Source organism: Miscanthus floridulus, unplaced genomic scaffold (genome assembly GCF_019320115.1).
Source record: "Miscanthus floridulus cultivar M001 unplaced genomic scaffold, ASM1932011v1 os_946_1_2, whole genome shotgun sequence".
NCBI classification, from domain to species: Eukaryota; Viridiplantae; Streptophyta; class Magnoliopsida; order Poales; family Poaceae; genus Miscanthus; species Miscanthus floridulus.
The window spans coordinates 30,216-46,633 of record NW_027098541.1 but is presented as its reverse complement, the minus strand read 5'-3'; the positions used below and the strand labels follow the sequence as shown (position 1 = coordinate 46,633).

At 46.6% G+C, this 16,418-nt stretch overlaps 1 long non-coding RNA gene across 2 annotated transcripts; it reads right to left on the bottom strand.

The window, feature by feature from the left end:
• Positions 1–997: 997 nt before the first annotated feature.
• LOC136535458 (uncharacterized) lies at positions 998–12,849 on the bottom strand. 2 transcript variants are annotated; one of them, XR_010778997.1, is made up of 4 exons: positions 12,267–12,849; positions 2,670–5,497; positions 2,418–2,561; positions 998–1,792 (listed from the first exon to the last, which is right to left on the bottom strand). It is a non-coding gene; the product is annotated as an uncharacterized lncRNA (long non-coding RNA). The 2 variants fall into 2 exon arrangements; XR_010778998.1 differs by having other exon boundaries at positions 2,670–4,723.
• Positions 12,850–16,418: the final 3,569 nt, after the last annotated feature.

The following is a 16,418-nucleotide window of genomic DNA, read 5'->3' as shown; positions in this document are numbered from 1 at the left end:
AAGCTGCACCCCTGTAAATAACATGAATAAAAGATGAAGTGGGTATGTTATCAAAAACAATATCATTCCGCTTTAACCATATGGCCCAGCACATGGTGCCAGCCCCTACTAGATCTAGAGTTTATTAATTGTCATGATATTATCTAGCAAAAGTTGTATAGTCTCAAATGAACTCAGCAAGAATACAATAAAAAAAAATATTGTATAGTCTCAAGGTTATTACAAAAACAACATTTCTCAATTCCATGCTAATTTCTCTTAACAAAGTTATTTTTGGTAAGCGTGCCCCCTTTATACAGAAACCAAACGAAAATTTTCACCTTTAAAGGTATCTTAATTTTCCATAAGTATCTGTTATATGGCATAAAATCTAGATTCAACATAGCATTATGCATTGATGCAGCCGAAAATCGTCCATTCTAATGAAGTGACCATCTGAATGTATCCGGTTGATCATTTAGACGTACCTTTACAAGTCGTAAAACCAAATTATGCCAAGAATCAAAGTTTTGACCTACTACAGATATTCGAAACGAAATGTTTAAGGGTACAGAACTCATGATATCAGCAACCATAGCACTTTTCCTTCTCACTATATTATATAAATTTGGATATTGCTCTTTTAAGGTAGACATGCCTAGCCACTTATCTTCCCAGAATCTAACTTATTTGTGATCTTGTAACCTAAAATTTCTAAAGCTTAGAAATTGATTTCTGACATTCATTAGACCTGTCAAGAATTGTGAATCGCCAGGCTTTTTATCCACTTGAGTAATTGATTTGTTGCTCAGGTATATAATTCACAGTGCTTATACTCAAAATAATAATTCTTTGCATGCTCACCCAAACTAATTTACAATTATTAAGTTACCAAGTCTAGGCTTGAATATAAAACACAACTTTTACTAATGAGTGGTGAGTTAAATATTCCACAAGTCATATCATCTTCAAGAAATAAAAGTATAAACGAAATGAACAGATAAGGCAGAAGAAAATATACAAAACTCAACTGATCTTACGTAGGCACCATGTCAAACCTCCACAACTAAAACAGTTTTTCAAATCAAATTATCAAATTAAAAAAAACATATGGATTGTCAAGTCTACCCAACAGCACCAAAATAAATCGTGATCCATGTCTATCCGGCAGGAAAAAAATCGCCGTCGATCACGCCCGCCCGGTGTCCCCTCTCCCCCTCAAACTGTCACCGCAGAAGAAACAAATTCACCACATATCACGCACGCGCCGAAAAAAACGCCGTCAATCACCCCGCGGTCTCTCCCTACCCCACCCATCATGGAGCTCTTCATGGGCGCCAGGTTCAAGATGCGGCCACTCGGGGAAAGCTTCACGCTGTGGTTACTGTACGACTGCTTGGTGGCAGGTGCCATCCCCGTGCTGTTCTGGCAGCAGTCAGTATAACGGCACAGGAACGGAAGCCTCCTAGCCCGATCTGCATCGCCTACTGGATCAGTAAGATCTATCCTCCTCCCCCTTATATGATTGTAGTATCAGGAATTATTGACATCTGCCATCTCCATCTTCCGTGTTCACTAGCATGGTAGAGAGTTCATGCTCTCAGAAGAGATGTGCCGCCACAGCTCCACTCAGAGCCAATCACGCACAGATTGGTGACGATTGGGCGAGAGTTATGAGCAGACTGTGAATGGTTAGTGTCGGCGGAGGAGGTGCTCATGCCCCTGCATTCTGATGCCGTCCCGTCCCTCCTGTCTCATGGCAAGCTGCAGCAGTCATCCTCACTCCCTTCCCTCAAATCCCAATCTGTACTATCTGAAAGTAGTCAATAAAAGATGTACCTCAAATCAAAGTGATATCACTGTGATGGTTGATGCTAATTTTATTTCCATGTGGCCATTTCAATTTGCAGCTTGGGGTTTTCTCGAACACTGTAATTGCAGGGTAGTCATGGTGGCTCAAATAATTCTAGGCTATGGTCTTCTGTCTTCTCACATTGGATGCAACCATGAAGGTAGTAAGTCTGATTCGCTACTTTTAGGTGCTGAAGAATATGTGTATATTCAAGGTACAAGCAAAATATTTGAGATTTTCTCTCTTTCGAGATTACAGAATTTGACATATTTTGTGCATTAGCACAAATTCCAGATGCATTAAGGGAATGCAGTTTTTCAAGGATGAGCTGGTGAGCTTACTGCAGACATGGACATCACCTAGAAGACACTGACGGTCAAGCTTTTTATTTATTTTGGATATTGAGAAATAGGAGTCTTATGTATTTCTATATTGCTCTATTTACAACAAGCCCATTCTAATTTGTATTGTCAGATGGATCGATTGCAAAGATAGGTAGGTGGATGATTGACTACAAATCTAGGATAGATTGTGTAAAGCCTATTCGACTGACTTTAGATGAACAATTGGCATAAATATTACGTACAGAGTCATCTGAAGCCGATAGCAGGCAATGTCCTTGTGGTGCTCTAGGCAAGCGCTGGAATCAAAAGACATCACTGGTGAGTACTACTTGCCGCCTCCTTTGCTCTATGTGGCCTCTTGCTGAGTCCTGTTCTTCAAATTCTTCCTGCACTATATATTTACGATTGATGCCTCATTTGACACATTTAACATATATGAACTTTTGGCTGCTTAGACTTTGATAGGATGCAGAGGGAGGACGCGTTGGACTAACCTCCTTGCAGCCACAAGAAACTCGAAGGGCAGTGTTGTTTCACCTTTTGCTGTAACAACATCTGGTGTTATACCAATGCCTAAGCAAAATTTCAGATGGCAGCACAATCTCTGGTGGTCAAAATAATACTTCATTCAAGTTTTACACAATGCAGTCCTGGTTTCAATGCGTGTAAGATTTGTTAACTTCCTTTCATTTGTGTTTCTTCATCTATTTGTTCTTCCATGCTACCAGGATATTCTCGATAACTAAATGTGTAACACCGCTTACCCCACTAAATTTTGGGATTGAGAGATAATTTTGCATAGTCAAATAATTTGATAATTTCAGCTACTGCTTCTTTCTATTAATACGTACAAAGATGTGCAGCTCTCCTGCATGGTTGAGAATTTCTCTTTGTAAGCTTGTGTTTCATCACTAACGTGAAATCCTCATGTATCATTGCTACGTTGGACCATATGTATGCAGGGGGTGGCAACAAAAAGATTTCTGTCCATTCAAGGAGTTCTTGGTACATGGACTCTTCAATTCTTCATGCCTTCTATTTTGGGGAAGACCACTCATATTTCAGGATCATAGCCAAGACACAGGACATATTTCACTTACAAATCATTTCAAGGAATGTTTCTTATTAATAACTTTGTCTGGCACACAGGATAACATTGTAAAACTGCACTTGAAGCATGAATACAATATGATATGTGCGGCAAGTGAGGGTGTCTAATGTCTTCATAGGACTCTTCTGGCAGAAATGGTGTTGCGCCGTGGACGCTGAAGGCAACAAAGACCGAATTGTGATGCAACTGCATCTTTGTGCACCGTGCAAGGACAAGCAAAGAACAGACTAATCGACGCACTAGCCAGCTGTGTGTTTTTGTACCGAACAAAATCAAACGTATAGGAGGGATCAGTCATTCGAGTTCTCTAGGACAAGATGCCTTAGACTCTGAATCTCTGATAATGTAAATTCTGTTTCAATTCTCGTGCCAAAAGAAATGCACGTTGTTGAGGCACGTCTAGGTTTCAATGCTGCACTGACTTAGTTCCATTTTAGGGCTTGATTAATCAGAACAGTCTATAAACTGATTTTGTGAACATCAAACACTCAAATATTGTTTGTTTCATAATACAATACACGTTCAAACTTAAAGTATCGTGGTATTAATTTGTTCCCGTTGCAACGCACGGGCATTTACCTAGTTAAGTATTATAGTTCAACTAGCACTACCACAAAAAGCATTTTCACGGTCATGCAAAAATAATTACCAGAGGCAGGCGGCTACCCCGCCTCTGTGTAATCATCACCGATAATCACGAACAACAGAGGCGGAAGGTGGCTACCGCTCGCGGATCTCAGTTGAAGGACACCGCCGCTCGAAGATCCCGTCCAGAGGAGGTTGCCGCTCATACACTCTAGTGCCTCCACGTGCGCCCCTTGATATTTGAGCTGGTTGTCGGTTGTGTGGGAGAGGGACGGGTGCCACCACATTGGGGATCAAGCCGTGGGAAAAAGGGTAGCCATCCTGTTGTGGATCCAGTCGGTGAGGTCTCGATATGCTGGCCAAGATGAAGAAGAAGGGGGTGGGGAGCAGGGTTGGGAGAGCAGGGATGGGGCGGTGGAGTTCATGGAGACCTAGTGATAGAGCCACGAGGGGTCAAGAGAAATGAAGAAGGACAGGAGAACTAGGGTTTTGGCTCAGGATGGGCTTATACTGGGCTGCTAGACCTCGGGGCTATTAACAGAGGTGGGAAATTTTGTTAGAAATTTAGGCAAACTCAGGTATTCTTTATCTATAAAATGATTAACAACATATTTGTAACATCAGAAATGTGCATGTGTGATCTAATTGCAAACGAGTTAATGAACATAATATTGATCATGATTTTAATCATAGAAAATAAAAGATGGGTCGCTACAGTTGCATACCCAGTGGTACTAGAAACGTTTCTGCTAGTCAACGTAGCGTTTGTTGGTCTAGTAATCCCGCTGGATGCAGTGCAGATAGGTCACAGTGCTAATCACCAAATGGAACCTTCGCCATAGTCGTGGATCGCTGCTGGGAAATAGAGAAAGTCATGGATAGAGCAGTCATGTCACCTGAAAGACGCTCTAGAGAAACCTGATTGCCGGCTTTCACCTGAATAGATGAGCGCTTCTTTGCCTCGTACGGGCAATGTTCAAAAAAACGTCATTAATCGCCGTTTAAACGAGTTTAAACGCTAAACTTTGACCCAGCGTCTCGTTTAGGGGGTAAACGCTCAATTAATCGTTGTGCGCGCCTAGGCGCTCGCCTAAACGCGCGGCGGCGTTTAATCGGTGCGGAACGGATGGAAAACACGTTTAGGCGGGTGGGAAACGCGCGGCTTGCGGGCGGGAAAGCGCGCGGCGCACGAGCGGGAAAGTGGGAAAAAAGGGCGCGCGCGCCGCGTAGAAACAGAGCGGGAGCGCAGGCAGGCGGACGCGTGAAAGAGCACGCGGGCCCGAGCAGTAGTGGCTCCGCCAAAACAGAGAGAGGCACAGGATTTCTCGCCGGCTCGCCCAGGCCACGCCTCCCGCTTCCGTGGTGCCTCCTGCCTCGTGCCCTCGTCGCTCCTCGCCGCCGTTGCAAGGGGAGCCCCAGCTGGAGCCATCGCAGGAGCAGGGTCGTCGACATCTGGAGTAGCAGGCCGCAGGCACAGGGGTCGCCGCCGCCGGCGCAGCCCCTCACTTCTTCTCGCGTCGTCGCTGGCACAGCCCTGCCCCTGCTTCACCACCCGCATCTGTCCTCGCCATAGCTTCACACTCTAGGTGCTCCCTCGGTCTCTCCCCATCTTTCCATGCTCATTCTCTGTAATTTTGATTTTTGCATGTCATTCTCTGTAATCTCCCCAGCTTCCAAACAACAGTACCAGATTTGTTAGCTGCTGTTGAATGCAAGAAACCAAGGAGGAAAGGAACTGATGTCAAAAACAAGTGTGCAGCAAGAGGTGTGGTCACTGTTATTACTTCCTAGTTGTGTTATTAGTATTGATTTTGCTCTCAGCATCACAAAGTAAAAAACAAAACAAAAACGTTTAATCACGTTTAATCTACGTTTAAACTTCCGAAACTCTAAACCATAGGCTAGCGTTCGCCTAGCGTCTAGCGTTTTTTTGAACATTGCGTACGGGTGATCGATCCTCATGTCTTTAGGATTACAAAACAAAGGTTTTTGGCTTCTAGGACTGTTAAATTGTGTAAGTGATTGTGTCATGTAATAAATTTGTTCTGATTCCTATGGGGATGAAGCCGGATATTCTTCCATTATCTTAAAAATGATGAATTTCCTAAAAGATTCCATTGTTTTGTTTACTTAGGATTGTTGCTTCTAAAGTTTGGATAGATGTGTTTATGAGTCTGTCATTCAATGAGTCTTTCCTCAAAGTTTTAACATAATTTTTCATTCCTATAGAAACATGGGTACCATAAATGCATGTTTCGTCAAGCACTTTTTATGCTTGTTGCTAATAATAAATTTGGCCTATGTTCATGCACTAGACCGATGCAGCATGCACTTTTTTACATGATTTAACTTTTTCAGTATATATAATATGTAATCATCTTTCTTCACATGGTGTCATCACAGATTGCTACTTCCAACGTGTGCTTAGATGTGAAGGTATAACTATATATAGATGCCTCATGTACATGTCCACTAATTTAGTTAAAAAAATATTATCTCAAGTTTGTTGGGAACATCTTATTGTCCGCACGATTTAATCGGGTCATATAAAAATATTATATTTTAAGATGCTTGAATCTAAACGTTCTTTTTTTAGATTACACCGTTCAAACTAGCGCGTTTATTTTAAGACAATTGGAGTATATAAACGTTTATTCAAACTAGCGCATTGGCCTCAACCTATATATGGTGCGGACCGGATGTTTCGCATCACTGCCCAGCTGTGAGATTTCCATGGACATGGATCCCGGTCTCCTGTTTGGCCTTGCATGCACGAAGCGGACTGCCATTTAGACGGCGAAGTCACTTGGTGAATATGAGGTGACCAACACTATATATATTTATAGTAGTGTGTGCCCAACATCACACACCACACGCCTAGCTTCTCTTTCCAAAAGCATGGCGTGCACTACCCTTTCATTGCTGGACCACCTCTTGATCACTGTATTGCTCGTCCTCGCTCGCGACATTATCATAGCCGGTGTTGTCATAGCTCCACCTCCCACTCCTCTACCTCTTCCATGGCCACGTGCACCCTCTCCAACTCCTCGTCCTCTGGGTCTTGGGGCCCCCCCTCGCACTCCTCTTCTTCCTCCCCCTCGAACAGGCACTCCACCTCTAACTCCTCTTCCTCGTCCATGGTTGGGTACACCTTCTCCAGCTCCTATTCCTCCATGGCTAGGAGCACCCCCTAGTACTCCTATCCTTCCTTCTCCTAAGGTAGGTGCTCCACCTCCTGTTCGCCCCCCACAGTTGGGAGCGCCCCTTCCTATCCCTGTTCCTCCTACTCCTTGGTTGGGGGCTCCCTCCCGCGGTCCTATTCTTCCTCCCCCATGGAAGGGTGTTCCACCTTCTACTCCTCCACTTCCAGCACCACGGTTAGGAGCACCCCTCCCGTCCCGTCCTTGTCCTCCAGCAGGTGCTCCTGTACTCCCTCCCCGTCAGAAGGGTGCTCCACCTTCCACTCCTCCACTTTCTACACCACAATTAGGGGCACCCCTCCCATCCCCTCCTCTTCCTCTAGCTCGTGCTCCTGTACTTCCTCCCCGTCGGATGGGCGATCCACCTTCCCCTCCTCCACTACCTGCCCCAAGATTGGGGGCACCCCTCCCGTTCCCTCGTAAACCTCCACCTCGTGCTCCTGTACTTCCTCCCCGTCGGAAGCGCACTCCACCTCCTGCACCACGTTCTAAGGCACCCATTCCATCTCCTGTTATTCCTCCCCCTCGAAAGCGCACTCCACCTGCACCACGTTCTAAGGAACCCATTCCATCTCCTATTATTCCTCCCCCTCAAAAGCGCACTCCACCTTCCACTCCAATTCCTGCACCACGGTTGGGGGTACCCCTTCCATCTCCTCTTCCTCCCCCTCGCGGACCTACTTTTCCTTCCCCTCGGAGCGGCACTCCGCCTTCCACTCCTCCACTTCCTACACCACGATTAGGGGCACCCCTCCCGTCTCCTCTTCTTCCTCCAGCTCGTGCTCCTTTGTAACAATTCTGTTTGTCTAACCAATCATGAAAGCAGCACCAATCTCTTTCGAAACAATAAGTCTTCACACAGCAACAACAGCAATATCTTCATTGAACCTCGTCAAAGCAATATTGCTGGAAGCTGAAGATTGAATCTCAGCTGGATGGGTTTGTGTTTGCTACAGTGCTATAGGGTCCCATAGGCCACAAGAAAATCATGTAATATATACAACTATTTTGTTTCCGGGGTGTGTAATAAATTGGTAAGCCTAGGCTTACTAATCTGTATTTCAAAACTTATTTCTCTACATTTATATTATAATGTATTGTAACCTTGCAATAGCGATTCGATTTGCTCAATTAGCCGTCTTGGATCTGTTTGCAACTCATCCTTCTCTATTTATCATTGTTTGTTCCTTCCTCCCTCCTAATACCACTCCTCACCAGTGTGTTTTTATTTTAACACATGGGGACACAAGAAGCTGTCAATTTCTTTGAGGCAAGAAGAATTTGCAAAAACAGCCCCTAAGTTGGAAAAACTTGTACAAGACAAAAACAGTCGAGATGTTGGAAGATTTGTTGGTTCTTTTCCATCCAAATTTTAATTTCCCATAAAATTAGGAGGGTATGATGTGAGTTGTGACTGGATTCCTTTCTCGGGAGCACCAAATAACGTCCACCTCTCAACCTAACGCGAATATGTGCTCCAACCAGCGGTGGATTTGGGCCCTAGGCATGACACAAAGCATCTGATGATTACTCCACTGGGTTTTTTGTGGCCTAATCCGTAATAGCCCTAGCCATCATGCCAGCAATAATCAGCTCCCACCACCGGCCGAACAACCATCCGTCTAACCCAACAATGCTTGAAGTAATAAGAAGCAAGAAGCCTAGCACCTACAGGCTACAGCTCTTCAATCTCACAAGTCACGCGTGCACCTCTATGGCTCTATCCTTCTCTCTCGTCTTTCTCCGCTACGTCTCTCATCTCATCTCCTTTCTCAGTCACACCCACGCCCCATTGCCCCCTGGCCCATGCTAGTGCGTGCCAGCAGAACTCAATCTAGTCCCCTAGTGCCGCCAAAGGAACCACAACAGACCAGGAGGAAACCTTGCAGATACTCTCATCTTCAATGATGCCATCGGTCACCTGGGCTTAGTTGAACTGCCTTTAAAAGGACGTGCCTTTACATGGAGTAACATGCAGTCTGAACCTCTTTTAGAGCAACTTGATTGGTTTTTTACATCCCCCAATTGGACAATTGATTTCCCCAATACTGAAGTGCTCCCCATGGCAAAGATCACTTCAGATCACATCCCCTGCAAGATCATTATCAGTACCAACATTCCGAGAGCGAATCTGTTCCGTTTTGAGAATTTCTGGGTAGAGCAAGATGATTTCCTCGACACAGTGTTAGACTGCTGGAATATTACACCCACCCTCAATGATGCAGCCCGGAATATTTCGTCTAAGTTCAAAGCACTCAGCTAGTTTGAAACACTGGAGTAAACATCTATCAAACTTGGGTCTGTTGATTAGTAACTGCAACCAGGTTATCTGCTTCATTGATGCCCTAGAGGATAGACGTGAGCTCTATAATCCAGAAGCTAACCTCAGATGTGCAGTCAAGCGACAACTCCAGAAGTGGCTAGGGTATAAAAATTTGTATTGGAAGAAACGTTTCACAGTCAACAGGATTAAACTTGGGGATGAATGCACAAAATTCTTCCATGGTATGGCAACTATTTCATATAGGAAAAATGCCATTTCCCAGATTATGAATGAGCATGGAGTTTGGATTCAGGATCATGAGAGTAAAGCAGGGTTGCTATGGACTGCTTTCAGAAACCGTATGGTGCCACATCCTCTCCTACCATGCTTTTTGACCTCACCAGCATGATCACACAGGTGGATGGCCTAGATGCCTTGGTGAGCCCAATCTCGCATGATGAAGTTGACTCAGTGGTCAAGCATATACCAAATGACAAAGCACCTGGACCTGACGGTTTCAACGGTCTACTCCTAAAGAAGTGCTGGCAGTTTATCAAAGGTGACTTCTACTCACTATGCTCTGATTTCTACTCAGGTCTGGTCAACCTTGAGTGCATCAACACCTCTTATATCACCCTAGTGCCAAAAAAGAACAGCCCAGAGACAGTAAATGATTTTCGGCCTATATCTCTTATGAACATTTCATTGAAGGTGATCACTAAAATCTTAGCTGAGAGATTGCAAGCAGTCATACTACGAATTGTCCATCCCAACCAATATGGTTTCATTCGGTCACGTACGATACATGATTGTTTAGCATGGAGTTATGAGTATATCCATCAGTGCCACCAGTCAAAACGGGAGATAATCATACTCAAGTTAGATTTCGAGAAAGGCAGAAAGCGTTTGACACAGTGGAACACTCTACCATCATCCAAGTTATGAGGCATTTGGGATTTCCAGAAAGATGGTTGACTTGGGTACAAACAATCCTCTCTTCTGGCTCCTCGGCAGTGTTATTGAATGGTGTTCCTGGGAAATTTTTCAAATGCAAGAGAGGTGTCCGGCAGGGGGACCCATTATCACCTCTCCTCTTCGTGCTTGCGGCTGAGCTTCTGCAAATTTTGGATAACCGGGCTGCATCCATGGATCTACCCACCACACCAATTCCCCAACCTATGGCAGATTTCCCTATAGTGCAATATGCGGATGACACGCTACTGCTACTACAAGCTGATGCCAGACAACTCTTCTTCCTCAAGGCCCTTTTGCACAGCTTCGCAATCTCAACAGGTCTCCATGTGAATTACAGAAAGTCACATATGTACCCTATCCATATTACTCAAGAGAAGTTGTCTCATCTTGCTGCTACGTTTGGATGTGATGTGGGCTCAATGCCGTTCACCTATTTGGGGCTACCCATGGGCACAACCAAGCCAAAATTTGAAGACCTGACCCTAATGATGGATAGAGTGGAAAGAAGGCTCTCAGCATGCTCCACTTGGATGTCCTACTCAGGTAGACTAGAAATGGTCAACTCTGCGATCACACCCATTACCACCTATGCAATGTGCACTATCAAGCTGCCAAAAGGGGTGATCGACAACATTGACCGAGCAAGGAAGCAGTACCTATGGAGAGGCAATGATGCTGAACGCAAAAAGGGTGGTAATCTGGTTGCTTGGGAAATAGTTATGAAACCAAAGGAGAAAGGTGGACCAGGTGTTTTGAACCTAAGACTGCAAAATGACGCCCTGCTCATGAAACACCTAAGTAAGTTCTATAACAAGGCCGACATCCCCTGGGTGCATTTGATTTGGAATAAATACTACTCCACCAAAGTACCACATGTTGCTAGAGAATCGGGCTCCTTCTGGTGGAAGGATGTGCTCAGACTCAACATCATTTTCAGAGGTGTTGTCAGGTGTGAATTAGGCAATGGCTCCTCTGTCTGCTTCTGGGATGATCTATGGACAGATTCGGTGCTAGCTCAAACATATCCAAGATTGGCCTCTTTTGCCAGAAATAGGGGTGCTTCGGTGCTGGAAATCATGGAGGCCGTTGATCTTGACAGCTTGTTCCTACTACCTCTATCACAGCAGGCTTTCGAAGAGCTTGAAACTCTACAAGCTCAGTTGCAAGATATACCAAATGATGAAGATGCAGTGGATCGATGGATTCCTATTTGGGGCAACACATATACCTCACGGCGTTTCTATTCTCAGGTATTCAAGAATATGGATACACATCCGATCTTCAAGATCATTTGGAAGTCTAGATGCACCCCGCGTGTCAAATTCTTTGCTTGGTTGGTTCTGGTAGATCGCCTCAACACCAAGACTATGATGCGTAGAAGACATCTCGACGTCCAGGGCACTGATATATGCGTCATGTGTGACAGTGGAGAAGAGGAGACCATCGACCATCTGTTCTTTGAATGCACGTTTGCAAAAGAATGTTGGGTGACTATACATATCAACTGTGACACATCACTACCTCTACTAGACAGGTACACCCAAGCTTGAGGCGCCCACAACATACCTTTCTTCACAGAAGCAACTCTGATAGCAGCTTGGGAGCTGTGGAAAGTGCGCAATGACAAGATCTTCCGGGGAAGAGACCCAACCCCTAGTATTTGGTTATCGAATTTTAAGAACCAATGTAAACTTCAGTCTGCTCGTTTTAAGGATGACCTTAGGTCAACCTTCTATGTTTGGCTCGATGCTTTTAGCTAGATTTGTATGTAAGACCCTCTCTCCTGTTTTAAATTAATTAAAAAGTTGCTCACTGTGGGGATCTCCCCCACGGTCTTTTCGGTCAAAAAAAAAAAAGACTACTCTACTCATTAACCTGGACTAATAGAAAGTACAAGCAAGCTTAGAGAGATACACACCCCAAGCGAGACTTGCAGAACAGCGTGAGCGGAACCAACCTTCTTGACTGCGTGGAGGGCGGCGCCGTGGCCGCCGACGCCGGCTCCGATGATCACGAGGTCGTAGTCGAACCCGCCGCTCGCGGCCGCGCCATTGCCAGCCGTCGCCGCAGCCACCACGCTCCGCCTAGCGGCCACCAACTGCGGCGTGCACCGGGGCGCCAGTGGAGCCGGAGGGCCTCGCGCCTGAGACCGCAGAAGCGGATCCTGGCAACCGGCCGGATCGTGTCGTACCGGTAGGCGGCGGCGCTACTGGCGACCGCCGCCGAAGCTGCCGAGAGGGACCATGGGGCCTCGCCCGACCCGCCTCCGGCGCCGGCAGATCCGGCCCGGCCGAGCCCCCGGCGATCTACGGCGCCGCAGCTTCCCCGCATCCGGCGCCGGCGTTTCAGGCGAGGGGCGGGAGGCGTGGGCGTCCTCAGAAGCGAGCCGCGGCGAGGCTCGGGGTTTCGGATTCGGGCGGCGGCGACGGGCGGGAGGCGAAGGTTTTTTTTTTTTTGAGAAAAATAGAGACGGAGGACGGGAGGAAACGGGGATCGGACCTTCGCGCGTGGGTTTGGTCCGCGCCTAGGATTGTTCGGGGATGCGTGGAGGAGAGTTGAAGCATTTGATAACTGATTATTATTAGTATATTTGATTTTTATGAACAATATAGAATTCTGTGCACAAATTCTTTGTCGTTAGGATGCCTCCTCGGGAACGCATTTTTTGTCTACCGTTCCGAGTGCTCCTTTGTAATACAGATGCATGGGTCACCAGAATCGGAAATGCTCTCGCCTCGTCCAGACGGTCGCGTTCGCTTGCGCCGCCCAACAGCCCAATCGCTGATTCCTCTTGTCCACTTGCCTCCGACCTTATTCCGTTGTCTTTGTTCTCCAAAAGGCTTCCACTGTAGCGTCGGAATCGACCTCCACCGTGACCGTGCTCTGGGTTCCATCGCCAGGCTCGAAGAAATAGAGGGCGGCTTCGCTCTAGTCGTCGCCTCATCATGCCCCATAGTCCGCAGCTACACCTGCCCGATCCGCTCTAAGGCTGCGGTGTCCCTTGTCTGGTCCGCCGACGACACGAAGCTTCATCGCCGTGCCCGAAGAAACGGAGGGCAGCTCCACTCCCGCTGCCACGCTTGACAGCTCTCGCGCCCCATGGTTGGTCGCTTCGCACCATCAGTGAGATCTACACCGGTGAACTCCACACATCGACGAGCCTCCATTCCCAAGCAGCAAGGAGATATTGTGCTGAAAGTGCATGTTGCAAACATATGTTTTGGGTGTTTCAGAGCTATGTTGCATGTGTTTCATATCGGTGTTACAAAAATAGATCGTGATGTTGCACATGTTGCAATGGCTATGCACGTATGTTTCAAATATATGTTCCAAATGTTTCATCTGTATCAAACGTATGTTGCAAGTGTTTTTATGTGGATGTTGTAAAAGTAGATCTGGATATTGCATATACATGCATGTTACAAGCGTATGTTTCAAGTGTTTCAGGTGTTTCATTTGTCTATTGCGAGTGTTTCATCTGGATGTTGCATATGCTTTGCAGTGGTTTTCAAGTATTTTCAGGCTTTTTCTCAAGTGTTTTAGACGTTTGTTTTAAGTGTTTCATATGTCTTCTTTTGTATGTAGCAACTATTGCATCAGAATGTTTCAAAAGTAGATTGGTGTTGCACATGGGATACGCATGGAAAGCAGCTGATAGCGTGGGCGACGTCCGGGGCACTCGCCCGCTTACCGTGCGAGCACCGTCTGGCCGCTAGTGCCCCGGATCGGACATTCAGCCGCTAGCAAGTCCGCATAAGAATTCTTTCTAACCTCTTTTCTCCCTGTCATATCACAGCACTTGCTCGCTAGCGCCATGTGGCCGTATGGTCCCCACATGGAAGAAGCTTGGTGTGGCGACCAAAACTTCAGCGAACGCCCACTGCCACGATATGGAACATGTGCCCCTGGCTCGCGTGACGGCCTGTGTGCCACATCTTTAATTATTCTCGAGCAAAGTCACGAAAAACTATGTTGATACAAAGAAGCGGTCACACACAATAGTGCTAGAATGTATGGTCGTAGATCGGTGAACCCTCGGCTAGAACACACGTACTAGAAGATCCGATGTTGAAAAAAACATGCTCATGTGGGACAATCCACCATGACATTCCAATGAACCCTCGACAAGAACGCATGCACATATCGGACCACCCGGTATCTGTAAATTTTGCCTCAGAAACTATGAACGCCTCCTGGAAAGGACCCATGGGGAAATGCACCAGGGTTGGTCTAGGATTTGCATAGCCACCTAGAACGCCCCAAACTCCGATCTATCCAGAAGCTCGTAGATAACAATAGATATAGGGGTCGAAAGAGCTAGCATTTGGAAAAAGTGAATAGTATATTGGTTTTATTTTTTATTGATTGGATCACTCAACTAGACAGCCCTTAATATTTATATGGTGGGAGGTCTATCCCATAGGAGTCCGAATACATTTTTTTAAGGGTCAGTGGGGGGAATTCCCCCACCTATTTTTTTGTATTCTATTAAACAAGAAGTATAACAAAGAGTACAAAAGCGAAGATTACAGGTGCACGAGGTGTGCAGAAAGCAAAGAGAAATAAGGAGCTGGCAAGCTCAGAAAAGAAAACTATGAATAATCCTAGGCTACAGGCCTCTTTGGCACGGCTTATGTCGGCTTCGGCTTCATTTATTTTGCGCAAATTGAGGCACTGTAGCATGAAGCCGTTTTGTAAGCCAGGGTTAAAATGAAATAGAAGCCGGGAAAAGCCAGTTTTTCTGGCTTCACTGGTGAAGCCGTTTTGGATGAGCCGTGCCAAAATGGACTTAAATTCTCCAAAAAAAAAACATGTTTAAGGAACCTGCAAGGTTCGGCTTGACCTTGATGCAAATTAGGCCAATCTCCTCCCTGAATCTGGCTTTCCAAACATTACCCAAAACTGACCCAAATCAAATATATAGAAGAAATTGAATCCAACTCGGACTCAACCTGGGTGGCCAGACCGAACCGTCCAATGTGTGCAATCAGCACATGTTTGCCCAATTTGACTACGAACAGCTAGTAAACTTGACATTTCATCAACATCTTCTAAAATAGTTGTGAATCCAACAATCAGATCTTGGTGCAATGAAAACTATGCAAGTCAATGAGTGACTAAAGAAGACTAGTATGTATAGTATTGCCAAGTGCCATGCTTCAGCTGCCATGGCATGAAGACAGTTACTAGGTCGTGGTCCAAAGTGCCATAAAACATGAGAGGATCAGGCTGTGGCACGGCCCAAGTCCTCGAAGGTGGAATGTAACTGAAATGCTTACACCCATGCGTCCGGCCGCCTGGGCGCTTGCTTATTAATGGGCTTGCGGACCAGCCCAGACAGCCTCCCCAACTCCTGCGCATAGTTCAGAGGTTTCCCCACTCCCGAACATATCAGCCGCTTCCACCGCTATCTGTGCAATGACTGCCTCCACCACGTTGTCCGCCCATCGCGGCTGCTACTCCGCCTCATTGCTGTCGTGCGCCCATCTCACGCCATGCGCTCCTCGCTCCCCGTCGCGCACACCTCTGGCCCCCTCTCGTCGCGCGCCCGCTCCCCCCCTGTCGCACACGCCTCCCACTCCCTCCCGTCGTTGGCCCTGGAGTTAGTGGTGGTTGCTCCACCCGTCGCGTGCGTCGCCCGCCCGACCGAGCCAAGCCCAGTGATGGTGACGCTAGCTGGTGGTGGTGCTCGCGCGCTAGCTGGTGCGGGGTGCTCGTGCAACGCCTCTCGTCACCGGCTCCGACCCTGACAGCTAGAATCGACCGGCCCCTGCCTCGGCCCCATGTTGCAAACACATGTTTCAAGTGTTTCATAGGTATGTTGCAAAAGTAGATCGGATGTTGTGTATGTTTGTAATAGTTTCAAGTGTTTCAGACGCATGTTTCATTTGTTTTTAGACATATATTGCAAATATTGCATCTAGATGTTTCAAAACTATATCGGGTGTTGCATCTCCCTCCTTGCCTTTCTACTATCTCGCCTCGGTGTGGAAAGCGAGGCGGAGGCGGTCCCCATTGCCGCGAGCGGGCCCACGTGCTTCCGGATGGGCGTAGAAGGCGAGATGTAGGCAGGTAGGCGCGAGATGCGAGATGGGGGGCAGCAGTGCGG